The sequence below is a fragment of the Hyla sarda genome, chromosome 10 (genome assembly GCF_029499605.1).
Source record: "Hyla sarda isolate aHylSar1 chromosome 10, aHylSar1.hap1, whole genome shotgun sequence".
In the NCBI taxonomy this organism is placed as follows: Eukaryota; Metazoa; Chordata; class Amphibia; order Anura; family Hylidae; genus Hyla; species Hyla sarda.
In genome coordinates this window covers 52,833,635-52,849,033 of record NC_079198.1, presented here as the reverse complement: position 1 = coordinate 52,849,033, position 15,399 = coordinate 52,833,635, and the positions used below count along the sequence as shown (strand labels likewise).

The window sequence follows — 15,399 nt, the reverse complement described above, 5'->3', positions numbered from 1 at the left end:
TATCCTACCGCCACCGTCCCAGGAACGATAGGGAGGAATAAAGGATTGTCCACAACTGGAGATTTAGTAAACTGGAAATAACTTTACTGTGACTTTTATGCAGGTTAACAGTAGTAACAGTCTTTACAGAGGACTGGACTTTAAGTTCCTCACAGTTGGTTGGGACCTTATAGGGAATAAGCTCTGGGGCTTGCTTTACGCTGTTCCACTGAATTTAGGGTTTGGTTTTAGGTTCAGTAGTCACGTAGATTTAGGATTGAGTTTAGTTGAACTCACGGTTTTGTATTCGACTGAAGTTAGCAGGCTTCAGGCCTAGATTGGTCTTGAAGCTCCACTCGCTGTCATATTCCAAAGGAAAGAGAGCGATGATTGGGTAACAGCGCCCTTATATGGCAAGGGGTAGACTCATAGCTTATTGGTTCCGACCAACTGTCAATCCTTTCACAAAGCATTGTGATACACCATGTGACCCACTCACGTGACCTGAAAGGTCCTTAAGCTTAACCTAACAGTAGGCTTAGTAGTCATGTGACCTAAGGTCCTGGAAGTACTATACATATATATATAAATTACATACAAATTATATACACCAAACACATAAAATTATAGAAGGAAGAGGCGACCAGGGGTTATCCCACTAGGAGGAGCCACCGGTATGCAGAAACTCTGACGTTGGGGACTTACCACACAAGGTATGGTACAACGTCCGGTACCGGGACACCACAATATCTTTATGCAAGTCCTTTTTCTGCCCCATATAAGGGAATGGAAAACAGCTGTAATTATCGCACCATATTGGTGCTGCTCCGAGCACATGCAGGAGCTTAGGAAGGAGAATGGTTTTAATCAACGCAATCTTATCTGCCCTTGAAATTCTCAGTTCCCCCCAAATTTTAGTTTTCATTTCCATTTTCCCAATCAAGGGCTTCGTATTCCTATTTGTTTTGTTTCATTTCTTGTTGTTTAGGCTACTCTATTTCCGTTCTTTGTTGTCTTTTTATCCCCCACTTTGTTTTCCTATCTTTGCTTCTATTTCCTGTTTCTTGCTGTGCTGAAAACTACAAATCCCAGCATGCCACATGCCTTGCTGGTTTGGCGCAGCTCCTTTTTTTTTGCTCCGCCCTTTACCCATCCTACTATTTTCCCGGGTCAGCCCCCTTATACACAGCACACTAATATAATCAGCCCTGGTTGGAATACACTGGCATACACACAAAAGGGACTACAACTCCCAGCATGTGTCATTCAGGAGTCTTCAGTCTGTGGTATAACACCAGCATGCTGCCTCTGTAGTCTCCTGGGGGTTGTAGTTCACCACACCTCTGTAGGGCATACACCAGTGTTTCCCAACCAGGGTGCCTCCAGGTGTTGCCAAACTACAACTCCTAGCATGCCCTGACAGCCTTTGGGCATGCTAGGAGTTGTAGTGTTGCAACAGCTGGAGGCAAACTGGTTGGGAAACACTGGTGTAACATGATGTGTATGCTGAATAGGCTAGAACAGTGTTTCCCAACCAGTGTGCCTCCAGCTGTTGCAAATCTACAACACCCAGCATGCCCAAAGTCTGTCAGGGCATGCTGGGAGTTGTAGTTTTGCAACAGCTGGAGGCACACTGGTTTGTAAACACTAGCATACACACACACACAACAGGGACTTCAACTCCCAGCATGTGTGATTCAGGAGTCCCCCCCTCCCCCTTCACATTTAAAGGGGTAGTCTAGTGGTGAAAAACGTATCCCCTATCCTAAGGATAGGGGATACGTTTGAGATCGTGGGGGGTCCGACCGCTGGAGCCCCCCGCGATCTCTCTGTACAGGGCCCCGGCTCTCCGCCGAGATAGCGTGTGTCGACCCCCGCACGAGGCGGCGGCCGACACGCCCCCTCAATACATCTCAATGGCAGAGCCGGAGATTGCCGAAGGCAGCGCTTCGGCTCTGCCATAGAGTTGTATTGAGGGGGCGTGTCGGCCGCCGCTTCGTGCGGAGGTCGACACGCCCCCTTCCCGCGGGCTGTCGGGGCTCCGTACAGGAGATCGCGGGGGGCCCCAGGGGTCGGACCCCCCGCGATCTGCAACTTATCACCTATCCTTAAGATAGGGGATAAGTTGTAAACCACTGAGTCACCACTGGACTACTCCTTTAAGGGGAGATTTATCAAAACCTGTGCAGAGGAAAACTTGCCCAGTTGCCCATAGCAACCAATCAGCTTGCTTCTTTAATTTTTATGAAGGCCTGGGAAAAATGAAAGAAGTAATCTGATTGGTTGCTATGGGCAACTTGGCAAGTTTTCCTCTGCACAGGTTTTGATAAATCTCCCCCATAGAGATCATTTCCAGTATGAGATTTATTCTCCTGCAGTCCATACATCCCCAGCCCGTGCACCTTCTCATCCTCCCCTTCAGATAATACTTATCTTCTCTGTGTTTCTTCTCCTGTGCAGACCTGTGTCCTTAGAATACAGAGCAGGGGGGAGGGGAGGGGAGGAGCTGTGTTCTCAGCTGGATGAGATGAGGGGGCGTGGCTTATTCCTCTCATGCAGACAGAGAAAGAAAAAAGCTGTGACATCTTGTCCACAACAGACTCAGAACTGTGGACAGCAGTAAAAGAAAACCCTCTGAACTACAGAACTTCCTGCCCAACAAACACATAAATGCTGCCAAAACATATAACACATGTATATTGCAAAAAAACTAAACTTACATAGAAGATGCCATATAGTCAAAAAAAATTACCGGAGTACCCCTTTAACTGTTCATTTTACCCTAGTACTCTAATCCCAGATTCTGGAATTACTACCTCTATACCTAAGGGCAGGAGATTAGACTTCTCCCAATTTATCCCCAATCCGTTTCCTTCAATAAGTTCCATTAAACTTGGTATTGACATTGAGGGGTTCTCCAAAAAAGCAGTATATCATCCGCATATAATGACAGTTTGTCCTCTCTCCCCCCTGCCCCAAAGCCACTTATCCTCTCATCCCTCCTAATCAAAACTGCCAGCGGCTCCATTATAATGGCAAAAAGCAAGGGGGAGAGGAGAGCAACCCTGTCTAGTGCCCCTGGCAAGCAAAAAAGGTCCTAGACAACCCCCCATTAACCATGATTTTTGCTACTGGATTGTTATAGAGTAGTTTACCCATATCTATAAATGTATCTCCCAAACCAAATGTACGCATTACCCCCCAAAGAAATTCCCACTCCACCCTGTCAAACGCCTTAACCGTTCCTCTACACTGCCCAATTGAATGTTAGAGAGAGTCCTATAAATATTGTGCTTGGCCATCCTACCCGAAATAAACCCACATTGATCTTCTCCAATAAATCCCACAATCACCCCTTTTAACCTATTGGCTACTGGTTTTGCTATGATCTTGACATCAGTATTCAATAATGATATGAGCCTATACGACCCCACATCTTCTTTTTCTTTATTTGGTTTTAATATTAAAATTATTGTGGCTTCGCACATTGAACCAATGAATTGACCTTCCCTTAATCCTGCATTGAAGACACTTAACAGTGCCGGAATCAGGACCTGACCAAACTTCCGGTATATGTCGAAGGGGAAACCATCCCCCCCCCCAGGTGATGTATTACCCTTTATAGTTCTTAACATTGAATCTAATTCCCCTCCTGTTAAAGGGTCTTCCATTTTCTCTCTCTGTTCCTTAGTTATTCTAGGGAGAGCAATATTATCCAAATATTTTTCCAATTAAATCTTACTTTTCTTATATTCTGATGTGTATAATTCCTCATAATACTCCTCAAACTTCCCGAGTATATCCCTCTTTCCTGTAAGCCACTTTCCCTTTTCATCCTTTATAGCTGTTATTTTTTTATTTACTTGTTGAGCTATCAATTATTTATTCGGCCTCCCTGCCTGTATACATTTTTGTTGTCCCCTGAATAAATATTTGTTCTTGCTTTTCTCCATTATATATTCATTTAACTCATCCTGACTTTTCTGCCACTTCTGTCTATTTCCTTCAGAGGGTTCTTCTACCATTTCCTGTTCCATTTCTCTAATTATTGTCTTCAATTCCTTTTCCTTTTTTTTAAAAACTGTTTCTTCTTCTGAATAATTGCACTGGTTATTTCCCCTCTCAGGAAGGCCTTACTCGTTTTCCAGATAATCAAGTCATCTGCAGAGCCCCAGTTTCTTTCAAAGAACTCTTCTAAACTCTTTTTAATCCTATCCGTATCTATAAGATTTAACCAATGTGGATTAATCCTGTTAATACCCTGTCTCTCTTCTCCCTCGGTTTTAATTATACGGCAGCGTGATCAGATAAGCATCTTGTTAAATAATTAATTTTACTAAGAATATCTAGGCCAGGTATGTTCATCAGACACATGTCTATTCGTGACATGGTCTGGCATGATTTATTCCAGCAGGAAAACACTTTTTTGGGGGGGTTCGGCATTCTCCATATATATTTAAATCTTAGCTCTCTACATAATTTTGCCTACGGGGTTTGTCCCAAATTTCTAAAATTTTCATTAAACCTTAACCTATCCAGCTCCTCCTTCATCACGCAATTCATGTCGCCTTGGACCAGCAACGGGCATGTATTTTTAGACAAATAAAATTCAAATATTTTTGTGTCGGATGAGTATGGAGGGGGTATGTACACGAATTGTTACGCCGAGCGCTCCGGGTCCCTGCTCCTCCCCGGAGCGCTCGCGGCGTCTCTCTCTCTGCAGCTCCCCGGTCAGACCCGCTGACCGGGAGTGCTGCACTGACATTGCCGGCGGGGATGCGATTCGCATAGCGGGACGCGCCCGCTCGCGAATCGCATCCCAAGTCACTTACCCGACCCGGTCCCCGGCTGTCACGTCCTGGCGCGCGCGGCTCCGCTCCTTAGGGCGCGCGCGCGCCAGCTCTCTGAGATTTAAAGGGCCAGTGCACCAGTGATTGGTGCCTGGCCCAATCAGCCTAATTAGCTTCCACCTGCTCCCTGTCCATATTACCTCACTTCCCCTGCACTTCCTTGCCGGATCTTGTTGCCTTGTGCCAGTGAAAGCGTTTAGTGTTGTCCAAAGCCTGTGTTCCAGACCTTCTGCTATTCCTATTTGACTACGAACCTTGCCGCCTGCCCCGACCTTCTGCTACGTCTGACCTTGCCTCTGCCTAGTCCTTCTGTCCCACGCCTTCTCAGCAGTCAGCGAGGTTGAGCCGTTGCCGGTGGATACGACCTGGTTGCTACCGCCGCAGCAAGACCATCCCGCTTTGCGGCGGGCTCTGGTGAATACAAGTAGCAACTTAGAACCGGTCCACCGACACGGTCCACGCCAATCCCTCGCTGACACAGAGGATCCACATCCAGCCTGCCGAATCGTAACACGAATGGTAATATGCATTTGAAATTTTGTAATTTACCATATAAAAAAATTTCCCAATCCAATAATTTATCCTTTAATTCCCATTGTACATTTTTATGAATTAACACTGTAACCCCTCTTGAACAAGAAGTGAAAAATGAATGATAGTAATGTGCCCACCAACTTCTTTTAACCAAATGTGTCGTGTCCTTCCTTAACCCCTTAAGGACCCAGCCATTTTACACCTTAGGACCCGGCTATTTTTTGCACATCTGACCACTGTCACTTTAAACATTAATAACTCTGGAATGCTTTATTGCTTTAACATTCTGATTCCAAAATTGTTTTTTCGTGACATATTCTACTTTAATATAGTGGTAACATTTTGTGGTAACTTGCATCCTTTCTTGGTAAAAATCCCCAAATTTGATGAAAAATTTGAAAATTTAGCATTTTTATAACTTTGAAGCTCTCTGCTTGTAAGGAAAATGTATATTCCAAAACTTTTTTTTTATTTACATATACAATATGTCTACTTTATGTTTGCATCATAAAATTGATGAGATTTTACTTTTGGAAGACACCAGAGGGCTTCAAAGTTCAGCAGCATTTTCCAATTTTTCACAAAATTTCCAAACTCACAATTTTTCAGGGACCAGTTCAGGTTTGAAGTGGATTTGAAGGGTCTTCTTATTAGAAATACCCCACAAATGACCCCATTATAAAAACTGCACCCCCCAAAGTATTCAAAATGACATTCAGTCAGCGTTTTAACCCTTTAGGTGTTTCGCATAGCAGCAAAGTGAAGGAGAAAATTCACAATCTTCATTTTTTACACTCGCATGTTCTTGTAGACCCAATTTTTGAATTTTTACAAGGGGTAAAAGGAGAAAATTTATACTTATATTTGTAATCCAATTTCTCTCGAATAAGCAAATACCTCATGTAAATACCTCTATGTAAATTGTTCGGCGGGCGCAGTAGAGGGCTCAGAATTGAAGGAGCGACAAGGGGATTTTGGAGAGTACGTTTTTCTGAAATGGTTTTTGGGGGGCATGTTGCATTTAGGAAGCCCCTATGGTGCCAGAACAGCAAAAAAAAAAAAAAACACATGGCATACCACCCACAGGTGTTTCACAACTTTTGCATATGTAAAAGATTTTTTTAAAATTTCACTAAAATGTGTGTTTCCCCCCAAAATTCAAATTTTTGCAAGGGTTAATAGCAGAAAATACCCCCCAAATTTGTAACCCCATCTCTTCTGAGTATGGAGGTACCCCATAAGTTGACCTGAAGTGCACTGCGGGCGAACTACAATGCTCAGAAGAGAAGGAGTCATATTTGGCTTTTTGAGAGCAAAGTTTGCTCGGGGGGCATGTTGCATTTAGGAAGCCCCTATTGTGCCAGGACAGCAAAATAACCCCCACATGGCATACCATTTTGGAAACTAGACCCCTTGAGGAACGTAACAATGGGTACAGTGAGCATTTACCCCCCACTGGTGTCTGTCAGATCTTTGGAACAGTGGGCTGTAGTGTTGCTCGCGAATATTCGCAATTCGAATATTATTCACGAATATCGCATATTCGCGAATTCGCGAATTTCGCGAATATAGCGCTATATATTCGCAATTACGAATATTCGTTTTTTTTTTTTTTTTTTTTTTTTTTATCTTCACAGTACACATCACAGTGATCACCCCTCTCTGCTTCCAGCTTGTGTGGTGTAAAGAAGGCTGTAATACTACTGTGCGAGAATGGCGTGCGAAAATTCGCATATGCATAAATTTGCATATGCGAAAATTAGCATATGCTAATTTTCGCATATACGAATTTTCGCGTATGCTAATTTTGTATATGCTAATTTTCACATATGCTAATTTTCACATACGTGAATTTACGCATATGCGAAAATAAAACGAGGATATAACGAATATGCGAATATTCGCGAATATATGACGAATATTCGTCCATATATTCGCGAATATTCGCGAATTCGAATATGGCCTATGCCGCTCAACACTAGTGGGCTGTACAAAATTTTTAATTTGCACAGCCCACTGTTCCAAAGATCCGTCAGACACCAGTGGGGGGTAAATTCTCACTGCACCCCTTATTACATTCCGTGAGGGGTGTAGTTTCCGAAATGGGGTCAAAACCGCTGAAACAATCAGCCACCCCTGTGCAAATCACCTCAAATATACATGGTGCACTCTCCCTTCTGGGCCTTGTTGTGCACCCCCAGAGCACTTTGCGCCCACATATGGGGTATCTCCGTAGTCGGGAGAAATTGCATTACAAATTTTGGGGGGCTTTTTTCCCTTTTACCTCTTGTCAAAATGAAAAGTATAGGGCAACACCATCATGTTAGTGTAAAAAACTTTTTTATTTTTTACACTAACATGCTGGTGTAGACCCCAACTTCACCTTTTCATAAGGGGTGAAAGTAGAAAAAGACCCCAAAATTTGTTAGGCAATTTCTCCCGAGTACGGCGATACCCCATATGTGGCCCTAAACTGTTGTCTTGAAATACGACAGGGCTCCAAAGTGAGAGCGCCTTGCACATTTGAGGCCTGAATTAGGGATTTGTATAGGGGTGGACATAGGGGTATTCTAAGCCAGTGATTCCCAAACAGGGTGCCTCCAGCTGTTGCAAAACTCCCAGCAACGGCTGTCCGGCAATACTGGGAGTTGTTGTTTTGCAACAGCTGGAGGCTCCATTTTGGAAACAGTGGCGTTCCAGACGTTTTTCATTTTTATTGGGGAGGGGGGCTGTGTAGGGGTATATGTATATGTAGTGTTTTTTACTTTTTATTTTATTTTGTGTTAGTGTAGTGTAGTGTTTTTAAGGTACAGTCACACGGGCAGGGGATTACAGCGAGTTTCCCGCTGCGAGTTTGAGCTGCCGTGCAAAATTTGCTGCATCGCATGCAATGGGCTGGAACAATGGGCTGGTAGGATCCCAACACACAATTTCCGGCTATACGCCAAAAACCATTCAAATGGACCCACAAATAATAAATGCTATTTGAAGAAAAATCAACTCTCAACGCGTTTTACCCCTCTATTATCGGGGATCCTCAGGAGAGACACCGGACATATATATTAATGCAAAATGACAGAATGAAACTTAAGCGTCAGCGGGGATAATACCCCAAACATATATTAACTGCGCTCAGTGCAAATAAAGATAAAAGGACGCTCCCATAATGGAGCACTCATGAGACCCCGCGTCTATGATGATCGGATGGAGGCTTGGTCTGACTCACAATCCCTGGTTTAAATACAACTAGATGGCGCCAAAATAGAATAGAAGGCGGCGTTTTCCTACCATCTTAGTACTCACCTGGCGTCTGCGCAGATGTCCCGCCGAAGCTCCCGAATGTACGAAGCATCGGAAGTGTGTATGTTTAGATAATAGGCTAATGAAGATTAGGACCATAATAATGGGCCAATAAGGACACATAATAATAATAAAATTATTATTTAAAAAGAACCGGGAATATAATAATAGAAATTTAAATGTAAACAAAGTCAAACCGAACAATTAATTAATAGTGCACTCTGTCATGAGGGCACTATCAGCCTTCTATTATTTTGTCTGAGTCACGGTATTTAGGGAGAAGTCCACCATGAAGAGATAATTGACAGATAATTACTAAATTAACAAGCAGCCTACATATAGATTACTAAATCTCAGATGTATTTCATGGATATAATGCCAAACATGAGTGGGCTCTAAACAGGAAGAGACAGCTTAGCCTACTATCCCTAAGGACTACTCTGCCCTACTGTCCTTGTGGGGGTGCTAGCCCACAAGGTGTTAACCCTGTATCTGAAACATCCCTTTCGGTCCCACTAGATAATTGGGGCTGTATACCCTAGTGGTCCCTTGGATGCCCTAAAAACCTAACCACGGAGCACTCGCCCTAATAAGGGCGACCCCGTCCGGAACCTTTCCCTATTGTACCCTACTGCACCCTATTCTATTAGGGGTACGGGAACCGGGTACCGCTATGGAAATTAAAAGTAAAGCAAAAGAAGAATTAACAGAGAAAAGAAGAAAAATAAATAGAAACACCCTCCTCCCAAGATCCCCACAGATTGCGACGTTTTACGGACTCCCTAAGGTCCACAAAGGAACCAATCCACTGAAGGGCAGACCTATTGTGTCTGGGGTTGATTCGTTAACCCAGAATATAAGTACTTATGTGGATGTGGTCCTTAGGGAGTTCGTGACGTCGCTACAATCTTATACTAGAGATAGTATGGATCTATTATTGAAAATTGAGTCATTGGAAGTGGACAACAATGTCCTATTAGCTAGTATTAATGTGGAGTCTTTGTACAGTGCGATTCCACATTGTTGGGGTTTGCATGCTGTACAATACCACTTAAGTTCTCTGGGCAGTCAATTCCAACATCACAATCGGTTTATTTTGCAGTTGCTTGAATTTATTTTGACTCACAATTTTTTTTCTTTTTGACTCACGGTACTTCCACCAGCTCAGGAGGACCGCAATGGGGAGCCCTTGTGCCCCCACTTATGCGAATCTCTTCCTGGGCTGGTGGGAGGATACCATCATTTCTCCGGTTGAGTCATTGGATTGGTCAAATAACATTTTATTTTGGTCCCGTTATATTGATGATATTTTTGTTTTATGGTCAGGCACAAGTTCAGAGTTTAACACCTTTATGAATCAGATTAACATTAATGAGATCGATCTTACATTTACCTCAATATCCATGATGATTCCATCAATTTCTTGGATTCACGGATTTACAAGCAAGGCAATAAGCTTATGTCATCCTTATTTCGTAAGCCAACGTCGACTAATAGTCTGCTACAATGGTCATGTTTTCATCCACCGGCCCTTAGACGAGGTATACCTAAAGGGCAATATCTACGTGTAAGACGTAACTGTTCGAATGAGAATGAGTTTCACAAACAGGCACGTAATTTGTATGATAGATTTGCCCTAAGAGGGTATCCTGACAACTTACTTCGTAAGTCATTTAAGTATGCGTGTAATCAAGATAGAGGGCAGTTACTAGTCCCTAAACCAAGAGTAAGTGGTCCCAAAAAATTTAGAATAATAGGGACATATGACAACCAAGCGAGCAAGATATATGAGATTCTTGGTAGATACTGGCCGATCTTGAAAAATGATCCTGATATTGCCCCCTTTCTTGATGACAGACCAGCTGTCACCTTCAGAAGGGGGACAAAATATCAAAGATCGGCTAGTACATAGTCATTATGTTTGCCCCATGACTAATACATGCTGGCTTGGTCGACGTGCAAAGGGAATGTATTCTTGTGGTAAGTGTAGGGCCTGCTCATATATCAAAATTGGCTCTACACTCGTGTCCTCTGCGACACGAACAACATATGAAATGAGAGATTTTGCCAATTGTAAGACCAGGGGGGTAGTTTATCTATGTCAATGCACATGCCCCCTGGATTACATTAGCAAGACAAAACGAGAGCTGAGAAGGCGGGTGCTTGAGCACATTAATGATGTATTGAATGGGCGAGATACGTCAGTAGCCCGACACATCAATAGTGTACACGCTAGTAATATCAGTGCGTTAACCTTTTCGGTGTTGGAAGTAATCAGACCAACACTAAGACTAGGAGATCTAGATAAGAAAATTCTATGTAAGGAGGCTGCGTGGATCTATCGGTTTGATTCGCAGTAGCCCAAAGGTCTCAATGAGAGACTGACTTATACATGCTTTCTGTAAAATATTTACTGGCTTCATAGTATTTAATTATATCATTAGGATACCATACCTGGCAAGGGGATATCTCTATGAAATTATAGTAACCCCGATAATTAATCTAACATAGCCCATTTTCTACCCGCTTAGCCATGAGCCGTGGTAAGTTTGGGGGGAATGTCCACCATGATAGCTTGTTTATATAGTAGTAACCTTCTTGATATATGAATGATGTTGAACACATCGTAATGTCTATTGATTTCTTAATACAACGAGGAGGGTGTTTCTATTTATTTTTCTTCTTTTCTCTGTTAATTCTTCTTTTGCTTTACTTTTAATTTCCATAGCGGTACCCGGTTCCCGTACCCCTAATAGAATAGGGTGCAGTAGGGTATAATAGGGAAAGGTTCCGGACGGGGTCGCCCTTATTAGGGCGAGTGCTTCGTGGTTAGGTTTTTAGGGCATCCAAGGGACCACTAGGGTATACAGCCCCAATTATCTAGTGGGACCGGAAGGGATGTTTCAGATACAGGGTTAAAACCTTGTGGGCTAGCACCCCCCACAAGGACAGTAGGGCAGACTAGTCCTTAGAGATAGTAGGCTAAGCTGTCTCTTCCTGTTTAGAGCCCACTCATGTTTGGCCTTATATCCATGAAATACATCTGAGATTTAGTAATCTATATGTAGGCTGCATGTTAATTTAGTAATTATCTGTCAATTATCTCTTCATGGTGGACTTCTCCCTAAATACCGTGACTCAGACAAAATGATAGAAGGCTGATAGTGCCCTCATGACAGAGTGCACTATTAATTAATTGTTCGGTTTGACTTTGTTTAAATTTAAATTTCTATTATTATATTCCCGGTTCTTTTTAAATTATAATTTTATTATTATTATGTGTCCTTATTGGCCCATTATTATGATCCTAATCTTCATTAGCCTATTATCTAATTATTCTGGTCCCATATTAAATTAAATACTAACATTCTATGCCGCCATATTATCATGGTTATATCTTCAATCGGGATCAATATATATTTAAGAACTTATACTGTTACTAACCTTACATTTAGTGTAGCGCTTGCTTAATTGGGCGCATGCGCAGCCCGGCGAGCCGTAGCTATAGTTAGCTCCGGTATTTCTATCAGCGCTGCCTAAGGTGCCTGCGTGGGCGTCTCTGCCGGGCCGGAAGTTGTCACATACACACATGCTTCGTACATTCGGGAGCTTCGGCGGGACATCTGCGCAGATGCCAGGTGAGTACTAAGATGATAGGAAAATTCCGCCTTCTATTCTATTTTGCCGCCATCTAGTTGTATTTAAACCAGGGATTGTGAGTCAGACCGAGCCTCCATCCGATCATCATAGACGCGGGGTCTCGTGAGTGCTCCATTATGGGAGCGTCCTTTTATCTTTATTTGTACTGAGCGCAGTTAATATATATTTGGGGTTAAGTTTCATTCTGTCATTTTGCATTAATATATATGTCCGGTGTCTCTCCTGAGGATCCCCGATAATAGAGGGATGAAACGCGTTGAGAGTTGATTTTTCTTCAAATAGCATTTATTATTTGTGGGTGCATTTGAATGTTTTTTGGCGTATAGCCGGAAATTGTGTGTTGGGATCCTACCAGCCCATTGTTTCATCTATGTTGGACTGGGGGCTGCACACACTCTTTGTACATTTGATGGAGATATGTTACTTTTATCTTGAGTATCATAATTGATTATATATACACGGGGCTTTTTCTTTGAACAATTTTAATAGTAGAGAATAAAAGTAAAATTTTAATATAAAGGGTGTCTTTCAGTGAAAACAGTATAGTTTCCCACACATTAGGTGCAGTACCTTTCCCCCACATTAGGTGCAGTATAGTTCCCCACATTAGGTGCAGTACAGTTCCCCACATTAGGTGCAGTACAGTTCCCCCACATTAGGTACAGTATAGTTCCCCACATTAGGTGCAGTAGAGTTCCCCATATTAGGTGCAGTACAGTTCCCCCACATTAGGTGCAGTATAGTTTCCCCCACATTAGGTGCAGTACAGTTCCCCCACATTAGGTGCAGTATAGTTCCCCACATTAGGTGCAGTAGAGTTCCCCACATTAGGTGCAGTACAGTTCCCTCACATTAGGTGCAGTATTGTTCCCCACATTAGGTGCAGTATAGTTCCCCCCAAATTAGTTGCAGTATAGTTCCCCCCACATTAGGCGCAGTACAGTTCCCCCACATTAGGTGCAGTATAGTTCCCCACATTAGGTGCAGTACAGTTCCCCATTTTTGGTCCAGTACAGTTCCCTCACATTAGGTGCAGTATAGTTTCCCCAACATTAGGTGCAGTACAGTTCCCCCACATTAGGTGCAGTATAGTCCCCCACATTATGTGCAGTACAGTTCCCCACATTAGGTGCAGTTCAGTTCCCCCACATTAGGTGCAGTACAGTTCCCCCACATTAGGTGCAGTATAGTCCCCCACATTAGGTGCAGTACAGTTCCCCACATTAGGTGCAGTTCAGTTCCCCCACATTAGGTGCAGTATAGGTCCCCCACATTAGGTGCAGTACAGTTCCCCACATTAGGTGCAGTACAGTTCCTCCACTTTAGGTGCAGTGTAGTTCTCCACATTAGGTGCAGTATAGTTTCCCCCACATTAGGTGCAGTATAGCTCCCCACATTAGGTGCAGCATAGTTCCCCCACATTAGGTGCAGCATAGTTCCCCACATTAGGTGCAGTATAGTTCCCCCCACATTAGGTGCAGTATAGTTCCCCCACATTAGGTGCAGTATAGTTCCCCCCCATTAGGTGCAGTATAGTTCCCCACATTAGGTGCAGTATAGTTTCCCCACATTAAGTGCAGTATAGTTCCCCCACATTAGCTGCAGTACAGTTCCCCCACATTAGGTGCAGTATTTTCCCCACATTAGGTGTAGTACAGTTTCCCCACATAAGGTGCAGTATAGTTCCCCCACATTAGGTGCAGTATAGTTCCCCCACATTAGGTGCAGTACAGTTTTCCACATTAGGCGCAGCATAGTTTTCCACATTAGGCGCAGTATAGTTCCCCCACATTAGGTGCAGTATAGTTCCCCCACATTAGGTGCAGTACAGTTTTCCACATTAGGCGCAGCATAGTTTTCCACATTAGGCGCAGTATAGTTCCCCACATTAGGCGCATTATAGTTCTCCACATTAGGCGCAGTACAGTTCCCCCACATTAGGTGCAGTACAGTTCCCCCACATTAGGTGCAGTACAATTTTCCACATTAGGCACAGCATAGTTTTCCACATTAGGCGCAGTATAGTTCCCCCACATTAGATGCAGTATAGTTCCCCCACATTAGGTGCAGTACAGTTTTCCACATTAGGCACAGCATAGTTTTCCACATTAGGTGCAGTATAGTTCCCCACATTAGGTGCAGTACAGTTCCCCAAATTAGATGCAGTACAGTTGCCCCACATTAGGTGCAGTATAGTTTCCCCCACATTAGGTGCAGTACAGTTCCCCCACATTAGGTGCAGTACAGTTCCCCACATTAGGTGCAGAACAGTACCCCCACATTAGGTGCAGTATAGCTCCCCACATTAGGTGCAGCATAGTTCCCCCCACATTAGGTGCCGCATAGTTCCCCCCACATTAGGTGCAGCATAATTCCGCACATTAGGTGCAGTATAGTTTCCCCCACATTAGGTGCAGTACAGTTCCCCCACATTAGGTGCAGTATAGTTCCCCACATTAGGTGCAGTATAGCTCCCCACATTAGGTGCAGTATAGTTCCCCCCACATTAGGTGCAGTATAGTTCCCCCCTCATCAGGTGCAGTACAGTTCCCCACATTAGGGGCAGTATAGTTCCCCACATTAGGTGCAGTACAGTTCCCCCACATTAGGTGCCGTATAGTTCTCCGCATTAGGTGCAGTATAGTTCCCCCCACATTAGGTGCAGTATAGTTCACCACATTAGGTGCAGTATAGCTCCCCACATTAGGTGCAGTATAGTTCCCCACATTAGGTGCACTATAGTTCTTCACATTAGGCTCAGTACAGTTCCCCTACATTAGGTGCAGTTTATCTCCCCACATTAGGCGCAGTATATTTCTCCACATTAGGTGCAGTACAGTTCCCCCATATAAGGTGCAGTATAGTTTCCACCACATTAGGTGCAGTACAGTTCCCCCACATTAGGTGCAGTATAGTTTCCTACAATAGGTGCAGTATAGTTCCCCACATTAGGTGCAGTATTCCCCCACATTAGGTGCAGTATAGTTCCCCACATTAGGTACAGAATAGTTCCCCACATTAGGTGCAGTATAGCTCCCCACATTAGGTGCAGTATAGTTCCTGCATTAGGTGCAGT

General features: G+C 43.5%; 1 long non-coding RNA gene across 1 annotated transcript in view; it reads right to left on the bottom strand.

Annotated features, from left to right (window-relative positions):
* LOC130293361 (uncharacterized) overlaps nucleotides 1-375 on the bottom strand; it is a 33,778-nt gene extending 33,403 nt beyond the window's left edge. The window contains exon 1 of the long non-coding RNA XR_008848188.1: nucleotides 277-375. This is a non-coding gene — a long non-coding RNA (uncharacterized LOC130293361). The remainder of the gene's footprint in view (nucleotides 1-276) is intronic.
* Nucleotides 376-15,399: the final 15,024 nt, after the last annotated feature.